We start from the raw sequence: 13,574 nt of genomic DNA on the forward strand, positions 1-13,574 counted from the left end.
ATTTAGATGGTTTCCTGTAAACATGCAACAGTAGAGCCAAAACTATAATTGGGGGAAGCTGTTGGAAGCTAATGTCAAATCCTTATTTTTATTGTTGTTTTCTTTGACTTTTTGATAAGTTTTCATCCGTCTGACATTTCCGTCGATTATAGTTCTACCTTAGCTGTTAGCTCTCAAAAGGCTTAACCAAAAAATCCTGAACTTAGAAAATGATCTATAAATTTTCTTATTTAAAGGTGAAAAACTATTTTAAGCATTATTTTTTTCTCAATTAATGCAGGCACTTTTAAGTTTTAATTGCTTCACAAGAAAATTTAACAGCAAATTAGTTAAGCCATTTATTTCAAAAACTAGTTTTTTTTTCAAATCTTGGTTTAGTTTAGTTTTTTAGTTTTTTGTGATTTCTTAATTTTGTAAAATGTTGTTCTACCGACTTTGAAAATTTTCTTTTCTACAAAATCTTCTTAATAAAATAAATCAAATTTCTTTCTTCCGGTACATTTTGCATGTAAGATTTTGCATGGATAGACACTACACTTTAAACAAAACCATTACATACATTTTTTGAAAGTTTTCTTCAAATAAAAATATTTTGCATGTGACCATTTTTTTTAAATTTATTATTTAGTAAGCTTTGTGAGTTCTGTGTAAAACGGGTAACCAATTTGTTTTAAGATCAAAAAATAAGCTTTCTGCATAATTGTTTTATCATTTTATAATTGTTTTATTCATTTCAAGATATCATCACAATATTAGTTTGAAAATTTTCACGTTGGTACTTTTCCACTTTTGTAGTTAAAGCCTGGTACGCTGCTCGCGCTAAATTTTAGACAAGATGAAACTTCCATACAAGTTATCGATAATTTGTATGGGACTCATTTTAGCCCAGCTAAAATTTTTCGATAATTTGAATGGGAGCTAAAATTTAGCGCGACCAGCGTACCAGGCTTAAGGCTTAAGTTAAACTTTTTTTTAAGTTGTACTTCTTTTGCGGCGTTGGAATATGATATTTTACTTTTCAACAAGAATAGTCAAAGGGAAATAAATATATTCGCACGTCTTGCAGTAATTTTAGTTTATTTTATCGTTGAAATTAAACATCAAAAGTTTTCACATTTATCATATTTAGATGTTTAATTTTACCACGCAATATTGTACTGGAGGGGATAGTACGATAACTAAGGCGGTGAAAATTAGTAACAAATTCTTGTAGAGGAGTCAAATAAAAGCATTTTTTACTATGAGAAGGGGGTCTATCTACCCCCGTTAAGGAGGGAGGGGCAACTTCTAAAAAAAAACACACAAAATAAAAAAAATTATTTTATGACACCTTTTTCAAATGCACTTTTTTCACCTGCCTAAATTGATTTCTTATCAAACGCTGAGTTTTGAGAAAATTGAAAAATCGGAAATTTGATTGCACATGTTTTAATTATGTATGTTATTGTTAATGGAGTGTTTAGTTTTTTTCTGGCGAAGGGAATCAGGCAAAATATTTTTAATTAAAACGCTGACATAGTCGCCTTCCTCGCGACTTTATGGTCCTTTTTTATGGTGTCACTGTAATGCCAAATTTTTTCAATTATCTCAGTTTTCAGTGTCAGTCAAAAATTGTGAATAAAGAGCTTAAAAATACACATTGGATACTAATACATAAAATTGTGTGATAAAGTAAACTGAATCAATTGATTCTTGATGAATCAATTGAGGCAGTTTACTTTATTAATCAATTTTTGTTAGGACTGTGGATTTCACACAGTCCCAACAAAAATAGTTTCCAATGTGTTTTTAACAATTTTTGACTTTGAGTTCTATTACTTCAAAAACTATTTATTTAATAGTAATTTCGATTGGCAGTCCGGAATCATTCTGAAAGCGTTTTATTCGCACAAAACTGACAGTTTTGTATGAATAAAATTTTTTCAGAATGATTCCGGACGCTTCCGGACTGCCAATCGAAAACGCCATAAATAACTTGATTTGAAATTTTGAATTAATGTCAAATTCTGGCTTTTGAAAAAGGTATCTTTTAAGGATTTAACTGTTCCCATTGTTTTTAAATAGTATTTTTATCATTTTTAGTTCTTTTTTACAAAACTGCCTTAAACGGGGGGAGATAGAACTCCCCCCCCCCCCCCCTTCCTTCAGCCTTACTTATCTTACTCTTGTCGTGTGGGAAAGTTAACCACATTTTATATTTTGACAGATCATTTATCACATCAGCGATTGAACAACGTCTACGCTACGCGGCTCCATGAATGCTCCTATTGTCAAATCATGAAAACAAATCAAACTTTGAAAAAATGCAGATGAATATGAAAATGCAAAAGCAAGAAAAAACGAAAATTAGCATTTATTTTAATTTTTGAATTTTAAATTAAGTATCTACATAATATAAATAATTTATTTTGGTTTATTTCTATAGTCTCAAAAATGATCTTGAATAAAATTCGTTATTTTTTTGTTTCGAGTTTATTATCTGACAGCTAGACAAAGCTACCAACTTAAAAATAAAATAAAACAGCGGCGGATAGATTTATTTTTGGGAAATCGAATTTGGCTGCGGATAGCGATACCGATTATTATATTGTTTTAAAAAACTAATACAGTTAGTCCCTCGATAATGTGAACTAATTAAAACAAGGCGTTTTCGGATTTTAGAGGGATTAACATTAGTGGAACTTTTTCCAATCCTCATTAAACTGATTAAATCAATATTTATAGCCAATGAATTTAACGCAGAATATTTTTTTGAAGCTCAGTTTAAGCATTTATTGAATTCAGAATCCATTTGAAAACAAAAAAAAATCATTACAATCGGTAGAATCAATTTTTCACACCTATACAATGTAAAATGTATCCAATTATATATATGTCTCCAGCCTGCAGCTGCATTATTTCTTGAGATATGTCTAGGCAAATAACAGTAACAACTATCCAGACATACAAAAAAAATTGCAAGAAAAACGTGCAAGCTTTTACAAAAGAAATTCACATTATAGAGTCCAAAAATTTTCGAAGTTCACATTAAAGAGATGACAATGAAAATTTTTGGCGATTCACATTTTAGAGAAATTCGCATTATCGGTAATTCACATTATCGAGGGACTACTGTATTTCAATTTGTACTTTGGCTTAACTAATTTGCTGTTAAATTTTCTTGTGAAGCAATTAAAACTTAAAAGTGCCTGCATTAATTGAGAAAAAAATAATGCTTAAAATAGTTTTTCACCTTTAAATAAGAAAATTTATAGATCATTTTCTAAGTTCAGGATTTTTTGGTTAAGCCTTTTGAGAGGTAACAGCTAACAGCTAAGGTAGAACTATAATCGACGGACGGACGAATGAAAACTTATCAAAAAGTCAAAGAAAACAACAATAAAAATAAGGATTTGACATTAGCTTCCAACAGCTTCCCCCAATTATAGTTTTGGCTCTACTGTTTCATGTTTACAGGAAACCATCTAAATTTAAATAAATCAGTAAAACATCGTACCAAGTTACATATATTTAAAATTTTATTTTTATTCTCATTATCTGTGTTTTAGAGATACGTACATATATGTACATCCTGCAACACAAATTAATTATTAAATATATGCAGATTTACTTTCCACCAAGTCAACCAAGAAGTCCATTTACTGAACCTAGTAAATCATTGATAATATTAAAAATTGGTTCTGGTTGTGGTTCTGGCTGAGGTTCTGGCTTGGCGTCAATGAGTGATGCAAGTCCAATGATGGCAACCAAAAGGGCTAAAGCGTACTTGTACATTTTTAGTTTTGTTAAGTTCGACAGAAAAGAAGAAACTGATACTTTTTTCCACCAAAATTCTCCCTTTTATAGATGGAAATTGGGTGCTATGAATTTGCGTAACAGCTACAAGCACATGTGTAAATATTTTTCGACTTTGCAAACAAAAGGTATAAACTTCGTTTGCTAGCCAAATGTTTGCATTTCCAAATTCGAAAATGGTTGCTTGGGTAATTCCAGCATGTTTTTTTGTTGATATATCAAAAATATCTAAGAAAGAAACCACGTATTATCAAAATTATTTTCCTCCTTCATTGAAAGCAAGTTAAAGCAAGCAATTTACGGATTTGGAACGGGAAATCGTCATCATCATCATCATCATCATATAATAAAACGGCGAACGTGTTTTTTGTGGTACAAAATACGCGGCCCACAAAAACCGAAGGGGCATAAATTATATACCGAACGATAGGAAATGCTCTCGAGACGTGCAGAATGTATAATTTTTTAAGTTTTTTTTAACTGAAGTAGGTAAATTAATTAAATTAAAATTCGATATTTTAGTAAACAAAACAAAAAAAAAAAAAAAACAAAACAAAAACAACTTGAATTTCCAATCGACTGGAATGAAATGTCATTCATGACTGAGTGAATGAATGAAAGCATTCAGCGAAAATCAAAAAACATTAAGGTGGGTTCACATTGGTGCGTTGTTTTAAGATCGCATGTTAACTATGGTTAACTTTCATTGTTTTAGTTATATCTAAGTTTAGAAGTAAGATGTTTGATTTATTACCATGCATTTTTTTGTTAAAATCGAATTCTATTAAAATCGAGTCTATTACTAAGGTCCAATCTTTTGTAAACACTTTTGATACCAATGAAATCTATTTTCGTCCTTTTCTCTCTTGAAAGAACATAAGAATTTGTCAGCTATTACATGAAGCCTCAAGAGGCGCGACTCTTTTTAAACATAATGAGTGCGAAAGAGAAAAAAGATGAAAGAAAAAATTATCCGACCGGAGAGTCGAGGGTCGTGAGTCCGAGACTCTTTTTTGACGTTTCTTTTTCCACTTTTTCTTTTTTCAACATTCCCTCACATTTCTTTTTGCTTCTTGGTGCAATACAACAACAACAAATTTTAATTCAAAAGATAAATGTCAAATTTGAGTCCTTGACTCAAGAGACATCGTGTAATAGTACGGGCCTCACAGAATGATTACAAAAATATATAAAAGTTCTGACCTGGGGCTGCGACTAAGTTTTTTATATAGTTTTTGGGTCGCTGAAACCGAATCCGAAGTCCGTTTTGCTCCATCACGTCAGGTTTTTGAGATAACCTCATTAAATGTCACGAAAACAAAAAATTTTTTTCTATGATCTGGATGTGCGAATATGTTAATCATATAGTTTTTGGATCACTGAATCCAGATTCGAAGTCAATTTCGCCTCAAAAAAATGTCAAAACCAAAAAAACAAAAGTTTTTATCTGGGGTTGCGACTAAATTTTTCATATAGTTTTTGGGACGCTGAAACCGAATCCGAAGTCTATTTTGGCGTATCACGTCAGGTGTTTGAAATATCCTCGAAAAATGTCTAAACTCTAAAAAAAAGTTCTTATCTCATATTTTTTGAGGATATCTCAAAAACCTGACGTGATAAGGCAAAATAGAGTTTGAATTCGGTTTTAGCAACCCAAAAACTATATGAAAAACTTAGACGCAACCCCAGATACGAAATTTTGTTTTTTTGGTTTTGACATTTTTTTGAGGATATCTCAGAAACCTGATGTGATAGGGCAAAATTGACTTCGAATCTGGATTCAGCGATCCAAAAACTATATGATGAACATATTCGCACATCCAGATCAGAGAAAAATTTTTTTGTTTTCGTGACATTTTTTGAGGTTATAGCTTTGACTACATTGGCTCAAAAATTGAAAAAAAATATTAAAACACATGATGCTGAAAGCTTATTTTTTGGTTTAAAAAACAATTTGCATAGTCTTTTTCACAAAAAAATTGCGCTAGCCAGAAAAAAAATATTTTCACTTTTGTACTTTTTCAGAAAGTGGTGTTTGTAGTTAAGCCTTATCTCGAAAATCTGACGTGATGGGGCAAAACGGACTCCGGATTCGGTTTCAGCGACCCAAAAACTATAACTAAAACTAAGTCGCAACCCCAGGTCAGAACTTTTATTTTTTTTGTGTGTGGCTGTTTTATCAAAAGAAAATTCGAAAAAAGAGTCAAGCCTCTTGAGGCTTCATATAATAGCTGACTTTGACAGTTCCTTTACCATTTTACCAAGTCTTCACTTTTAGACGTTTACATTTTTGCATAAAAGGCACTAATATTTTATGGCCGCATGGCAAAGCGTTTTTCTTATGAGGTTCAGGGAAAACTAACAAAAACGTCTTTTTTGTTCCTTAAGCCTGGTACGCTGCTCGCACTAAATTTTAGCCGAGATAAAATTCCCATAAAAGTTATCGATAATTTGTATGGGATCCATTTTAGCTCAGATAAAATTTTTCGATAATTTGTATGGGAGCTAAAATTTAGCGCAAGCTGCATACCAGACTTTATCTACAATAACCTAAAAATTAATTTTTTTTAATTTCTTTCTTGCGCTATTTGTTTTTGTTTATTAAAGCGAAAAATAAGTTTTCTGCATCATTATTTTTGATTTTAAAGTAAGGAAAACTGTCAAAAAATGAGTTTGAAAATGTTCACTTTTTAATTGTTTTTATAGAAAAAAAAAATATGCTTTCCGCATTTTTTGTTTAATTTTGAAAATTTTCACTTTTGTACTTTTTCACCTTTTTAGCCAATGTAGTTAAGACTTTAAAGGTATAACTACAACGGCCATTTTGTGATATTTTTACGACCACAAAATTAAAAATAATGATGGAAAAAGCTTATTTTTTGGTTTCAAACAAAATTTTTATAGTTTTTTCCAAAAACAAATAGCGCTAGAAAGAAATAAAAAAAATTTAATTTTGTAAATTTCCCACTTTTTCACTTTCTAGGTCATTGTAGGTATGGCTTAAGGCTTAACTACATTGGCTCAAAAAGTGAAAAGTACAAAAGTGAAAATTTTCAAATGCATTTTTGTATAGTTTTTTTGGGATGAACAATTAAAACAAATGATGCAGAAAGCTTATTTTTTGGTCTAGAAAACAGTTCGTATACTCTTTTTCACAAAACAATTGCGCTAACCAGAAAAAAAATATTTTCACTTTTGTACTTTTCCAAAAAGCGGTGTATGTAGTTAAGCCTTTAAACATAAAAAAACCGTTATCGTGCGACGCAGTTGGTGTGGTAAAGCCTTAAGAATTGATTTGTTCGATTAAAAAATGTCGATTCTCACTTTCAAAGGGATGTTTTGCTTAAAATTTCATTGCCACACAGTACCACGGATTACCTTTTTACTACTGTATACTGTGAAAATCAACACCTGAACACACCTTAAATAAATGTGAACCTATCTTTAATCTCTTATTAATAGCTGAACGCATTCATTAAAATTTTCACAAATATCATTCCAACTTGAAGTGCGATAAATAACGCCCTCTCCCTTCCGGAAATTAAAACTTCTACAAGCTAAGCTAAGACGAGAACCTACAAAGACATACAAGGATGTGAATGGCAAATTTGAGTGAAGTTGGTGGAGGTTGAATGATTGAATGATGGAATTTGAATGAATGGAACATGAAACAGGTTGACTTGAATCGCAAAATGCAAGGTGCAAACACAATGCATTAAGGCGATTACACTTTGCATTTTCTTTTTCGATACTTTTTTTACGTAGTTGAGCGCAGTTAAAACGTAGTTCAACAATATCTAAATCAGGTTTAAAAAATATCAAAAAGTGGGTATATTATATATACCTGTGTATTTTGTCTTCAAAAAGTGTAGTCAATCGCAAGAAAACAACAACAAATAGTATACAAAATAATGAAACTATTTTGGTATAATTGTGTTTAAAATTGTTGCAAATAAAAAAAAATAAAGAAATTGGCGCTCGAATTTTCGAGGGCGGGGTCGGCTAGTTTATCTAAAATATCTTGCATATTTTAGAAAAGTAGCCCTCAGTTACTTACAGTACAGAAGTGTTAAAACTAGTAAATATCTAAGTAACTTACCAAGGTATGTAAAACAGGGGGTATATATCGTCGGCGTTAAACAAAATTGTTCTAAATCCACTTTTTACCAAAAATGAGACCCGAGTATTCTTGATTGTTCTAAGTCTCATCATATTTTGTTCTAAGTCCACTTTTTATTTAAGGAAGTGCGTACTTGTATAGGAATTTTGGGTTTTTAATTTTAAAAAATATTCAAAAATAGTATGCACCTACTAATGAGGTAAACTTGTATGATTTATTCAAGAGAAAAGAACAAACTTTATAAATTTAGCTAAATTGAATGAGAATTTTGGTGGAAAAAAGTATCAGTTTCTTCTTTTCTGTCGAACTTAACAAAACTAAAAATGTACAAGTACGCTTTAGCCCTTTTGGTTGCCATCATTGGACTTGCATCACTCATTGACGCCAAGCCAGAACCTCAGCCAGAACCACAACCAGAACCAGTTTTGAATATCTTAACCAGTTTATTAGGTAATTTAGGTCTTGGTGGAAAGTAGATCTGCATATATTTTAAAATTAATTTGTGCTGCAGGATGTACATATACATATCTCTAAAACACAGATAATGAGAATAAAAATAAAATTTTAAATATATATAACTTGGTACGATGTTTTACTTATTTATTTAAATTTAGATGGTTTCCTGTAAACATGAAACAGTAGAGCCAAAACTATAATTGGGGGAAGCTGTTGGAAGCTAATGTCAAATCCTTATTTTTATTGTTGTTTTCTTTGACTTTTTGATAAGTTTTCATCCGTCTGACGTTTCCGTCGATTATAGTTCTACCTTAGCTGTTAGCTGTTAGCTCTCAAAAGGCCTAACCAAAAAATCCTGAACTTAGAAAATGATCTATAAATTTTCTTATTTAAAGTCTGGTAAGCTGTTCGCGCTAAATTTTAGCCGAGATAAAATTCCCATACAAGTTATCGATAATTTGTATGGGATCCATTTTAGCTCGGCTAAAAATTTTCGATAATTTGTATGGCAGCTAAAATTTAGCGCGAGCTGCGTACCAGGCTTAAAGGTGAAAAACTATTTTAAGCATTATTTTTTCTCAATTAATGCAGGCACTAAGTTTTAATTGCTTCACAAGAAAATTTAACAGCAAATTAGTTAAGCCAAAGTACAAATTGAATTAAAAACAATATAATAATCGGTATCGCTATCCGCAGCCAAATTCGATTTCCCAAAAATAAATCTATCCGCCGCTGTTTTATTTTATTTTTAAGTTGGTAGCTTTGTCTAGCTGTCAGATAATAAACTCGAAACAAAAAAATAACGAATTTTATTCAAGATCATTTTTGAGACAATAGAAATAAACCAAAATGAGTTATTTATATTATGTAGATACTTAATTTAAAATTCAAAAATTAAAATAAATGCTAATTTTCGTTTTTTCTTGCTTTTGCATTTTGATATTCATCTGCATTTTTTCAAAGTTTGATTTGTTTTCATGATTTGACAATAGGAGCATTCATGGAGCCGCGTAGCGTAGACGTTGTTCAATCGCTGATGTGATAAATGATCTGTCAAAATATAAAATGTGGTTAACTTTCCCACACGACAAGAGTAAGATAAGTAAGGCTGAAGGAAGGGGGGGGGGGGGGGGAGTTCTATCTCCCCCCGTTTAAGTCAGTTTTGTAAAAAAGAACTAAAAATGATAAAAATACTATTTAAAAACAATGAGAACAGTTAAATCCTTAAAAGATACCTTTTTCAAAAGCCAGAATTTGACACTTAATTCAAAATTTCAAATCAAGTTATTTTAATAAATAGTTTTTGAAGTAATAGAACTCAAAGTCAAAAATTGTTAAAAACACATTGGAAACTATTTTTGTTGGGACTGTGTGAAATCCACAGTCCTAACAAAAATTGATTAATAAAGTAGACTGCCTCAATTGATTCATCAAGAATCAATTGATTCAGTTTACTTTATCACACAATTTTATGTATTAGTATCCAATGTGTATTTTTAAGCTCTTTATTCACAATTTTTGACTGACACTGAAAACTGAGATAATTGAAAAAATTTGGCATTACAGTGACACCATAAAAAAGGACCATAAAGTCGCGAGGAAGGCGACTATGTCAGCGTTTTAATTAAAAATATTTTGCCTGATTCTCTTCGCCAGAAAAAAACTAAACACTCCATTAACAATAACGTACATAATTAAAACATGTGCAATCAAATTTCCGATTTTTCAATTTTCTCAAAACTCAGCGTTTGATAAGAAATCAATTTAGGCAGGTGAAAAAAGTGCATTTGAAAAAGGTGTCATAAAATAATTTTTTTTATTTTGTGTGTTTTTTTTTAGAAGTTGCCCCTCCCTCCTTAACGGGGGTAGATAGACCCCCTTCTCATAGTAAAAAATGCTTTTATTTGACTCCTCTACAAGAATTTGTTACTAATTTTCACCGCCTTAGTTATCGTACTATCCCCTCCAGTACAATATTGCGTGGTAAAATTAAACATCTAAATATGATAAATGTGAAAACTTTTGATGTTTAATTTCAACGATAAAATAAACTAAAATTACTGCAAGACGTGCGAATATATTTATTTCCCTTTGACTATTCTTGTTGAAAAGTAAAATATCATATTCCAACGCCGCAAAAGAAGTACAACTTAAAAAAAAGTTTAACTTAAGCCTTAAGCCTGGTACGCTGGTCGCGCTAAATTTTAGCTCCCATTCAAATTATCGAAAAATTTTAGCTGGGCTAAAATGAGTCCCATACAAATTATCGATAACTTGTATGGAAGTTTCATCTTGTCTAAAATTTAGCGCGAGCAGCGTACCAGGCTTTAACTACAAAAGTGGAAAAGTACCAACGTGAAAATTTTCAAACTAATATTGTGATGATATCTTGAAATGAATAAAACAATTATAAAATGATAAAACAATTATGCAGAAAGCTTATTTTTTGATCTTAAAACAAATTGGTTACCCGTTTTACACAGAACTCACAAAGCTTACTAAATAATAAATTTAAAAAAAATGGTCACATGCAAAATATTTTTATTTGAAGAAAACTTTCAAAAAATGTATGTAATGGTTTTGTTTAAAGTGTAGTGTCTATCCATGCAAAATCTTACATGCAAAATGTACCGGAAGAAAGAAATTTGATTTATTTTATTAAGAAGATTTTGTAGAAAAGAAAATTTTCAAAGTCGGTAGAACAACATTTTACAAAATTAAGAAATCACAAAAAACTAAAAAACTAAACTAAACCAAGATTTGAAAAAAAACTAGTTTTTGAAATAAATGGCTTAACTAATTTGCTGTTAAATTTTCTTGTGAAGCAATTAAAACTTAAAAGTGCCTGCATTAATTGAGAAAAAAATAATGCTTAAAATAGTTTTTCACCTTTAAATAAGAAAATTTATAGATCATTTTCTAAGTTCAGGATTTTTTGGTTAAGCCTTTTGAGAGCTAACAGCTAAGGTAGAACTATAATCGACGGAAACGTCAGACGGATGAAAACTTATCAAAAAGTCAAAGAAAACAACAATAAAAATAAGGATTTGACATTAGCTTCCAACAGCTTCCCCCAATTATAGTTTTGGCTCTACTGTTTCATGTTTACAGGAAACCATCTAAATTTAAATAAATCAGTAAAACATCGTACCAAGTTACATATATTTAAAATTTTATTTTTATTCTCATTATCTGTGTTTTAGAGATATGTATATGTACATCCTGCAGCACAAATTAATTTTAAAATATATGCAGATCTACTGTCCACCAAGACCTAAATTACCTAATAAACTGGTTAAGATATTCAAAACTGGTTCTGGTTGTGGTTCTGGCTGAGGTTCTGGCTTGGCGTCAATGAGTGATGCAAGTCCAATGATGGCAACCAAAAGGGCTAAAGCGTACTTGTACATTTTTAGTTTTGTTAAGTTCGACAGAAAAGAAGAAACTGATACTTTTTTCCACCAAAATTCTCATTCAATTTAGCTAAATTTATAAAGTTTGTTCTTTTCTCTTGAATAAATCATACAAGTTTACCTCATTAGAAGGTGCATACTATTTTTGAATATTTTTTAAAATTAAAAACCCAAAATTCCTATACAAGTACGCACTTCCTTAAATAAAAAGTGGACTTAGAACAAAATATGATGAGACTTAGAACAATCAAGAATACTCGGGTCTCATTTTTGGTAAAAAGTGGATTTAGAACAATTTTGTTTAACGCCGACGATATATACCCCCTGTTTTACATACCTTGGTAAGTTACTTAGATATTTACTAGTTTTAACACTTCTGTACTGTAAGTAACTGAGGGCTACTTTTCTAAAATATGCAAGATATTTTAGATAAATGACGATTTCCCTTAGTTGTTCCAAATCCGTAAATTGCTTGCTTTAACTTGCTTTCAATGAAGGAGGAAAATAATTTTGAGAATACGTGGTTTCTTTCTTAGATATTTTTGATATATCAACAAAAAAACATGCTGGAATTACCCAAGCAACCATTTTCGAATTTGGAAATGCAAACATTTGGCTAGCAAACGAAGTTTATACCTTTTGTTTGCAAAGTCGAAAAATATTTACACATGTGCTTGTAGCTGTTACGCAAATTCATAGCACCCAATTTCCATCTATAAAAGGGAGAATTTTGGTGGAAAAAAGTATCAGTTTCTTCTTTTCTGTCGAACTTAACAAAACTAAAAATGTACAAGTACGCTTTAGCCCTTTTGGTTGCCATCATTGGACTTGCATCACTCATTGACGCCAAGCCAGAACCTCAGCCAGAACCACAACCAGAACCAATTTTTAATATTATCAATGATTTACTAGGTTCAGTAAATGGACTTCTTGGTTGACTTGGTGGAAAGTAAATCTGCATATATTTAATAATTAATTTGTGTTGCAGGATGTACATATATGTACGTATCTCTAAAACACAGATAATGAGAATAAAAATAAAATTTTAAATATATGTAACTTGGTACGATGTTTTACTGATTTATTTTAATTTAGATGGTTTCCTGTAAACATGAAACAGTAGAGCCAAAACTATAATTGGGGGAAGCTGTTGGAAGCTAATGTCAAATCCTTATTTTTATTGTTGTTTTCTTTGACTTTTTGATAAGTTTTCATCCGTCTGACGTTTCCGTCGATTATAGTTCTACCTTAGCTGTTAGCTATTACCTCTCAAAAGGCTTAACCAAAAAATCCTGAACTTAGAAAATGATCTATAAATTTTCTTATTTAAAGTCTGGTACGCTGTTCGCGCTAAATTTTAGCCGAGATAAATGGGATCTGTTGCGAGTCTAGTTATTGGCCACGGGGGCATCTTTTGGTGTTGAAAAAGGGCTGTGGTACGCTTGCTCTTCGCTCGGCTAAGCTCGAATTAATGGGGTTGGTTCTTGCACTTTTCCAAACACCACCTACTCAGCAATCAAAATTTCGTACCTGTTAAAAGGGATAGGAAAAGATGGGAGAATAGGGAAGTACATAAAAGGATTAAAAAAAAATCAAAGGAAGCGCACAGACTTAGATACCTATGCCACTGCATTGGTGAAAGGGTGAAGCCAATATAGGATCTTGGTTGATAAAAAAAATACAAAAATTTAAATTTCTAACTCTAATCTTATTGATAAACCCTTAATTCTAAATCAAACGTAGATATAATCTCTAAGCTAAACCTATACCTAATCCTAATCTAAATTCCT

The sequence above is a fragment of the Episyrphus balteatus genome, chromosome 1, assembly GCF_945859705.1.
Source record: "Episyrphus balteatus chromosome 1, idEpiBalt1.1, whole genome shotgun sequence".
Classification (NCBI taxonomy): Eukaryota; Metazoa; Arthropoda; class Insecta; order Diptera; family Syrphidae; genus Episyrphus; species Episyrphus balteatus.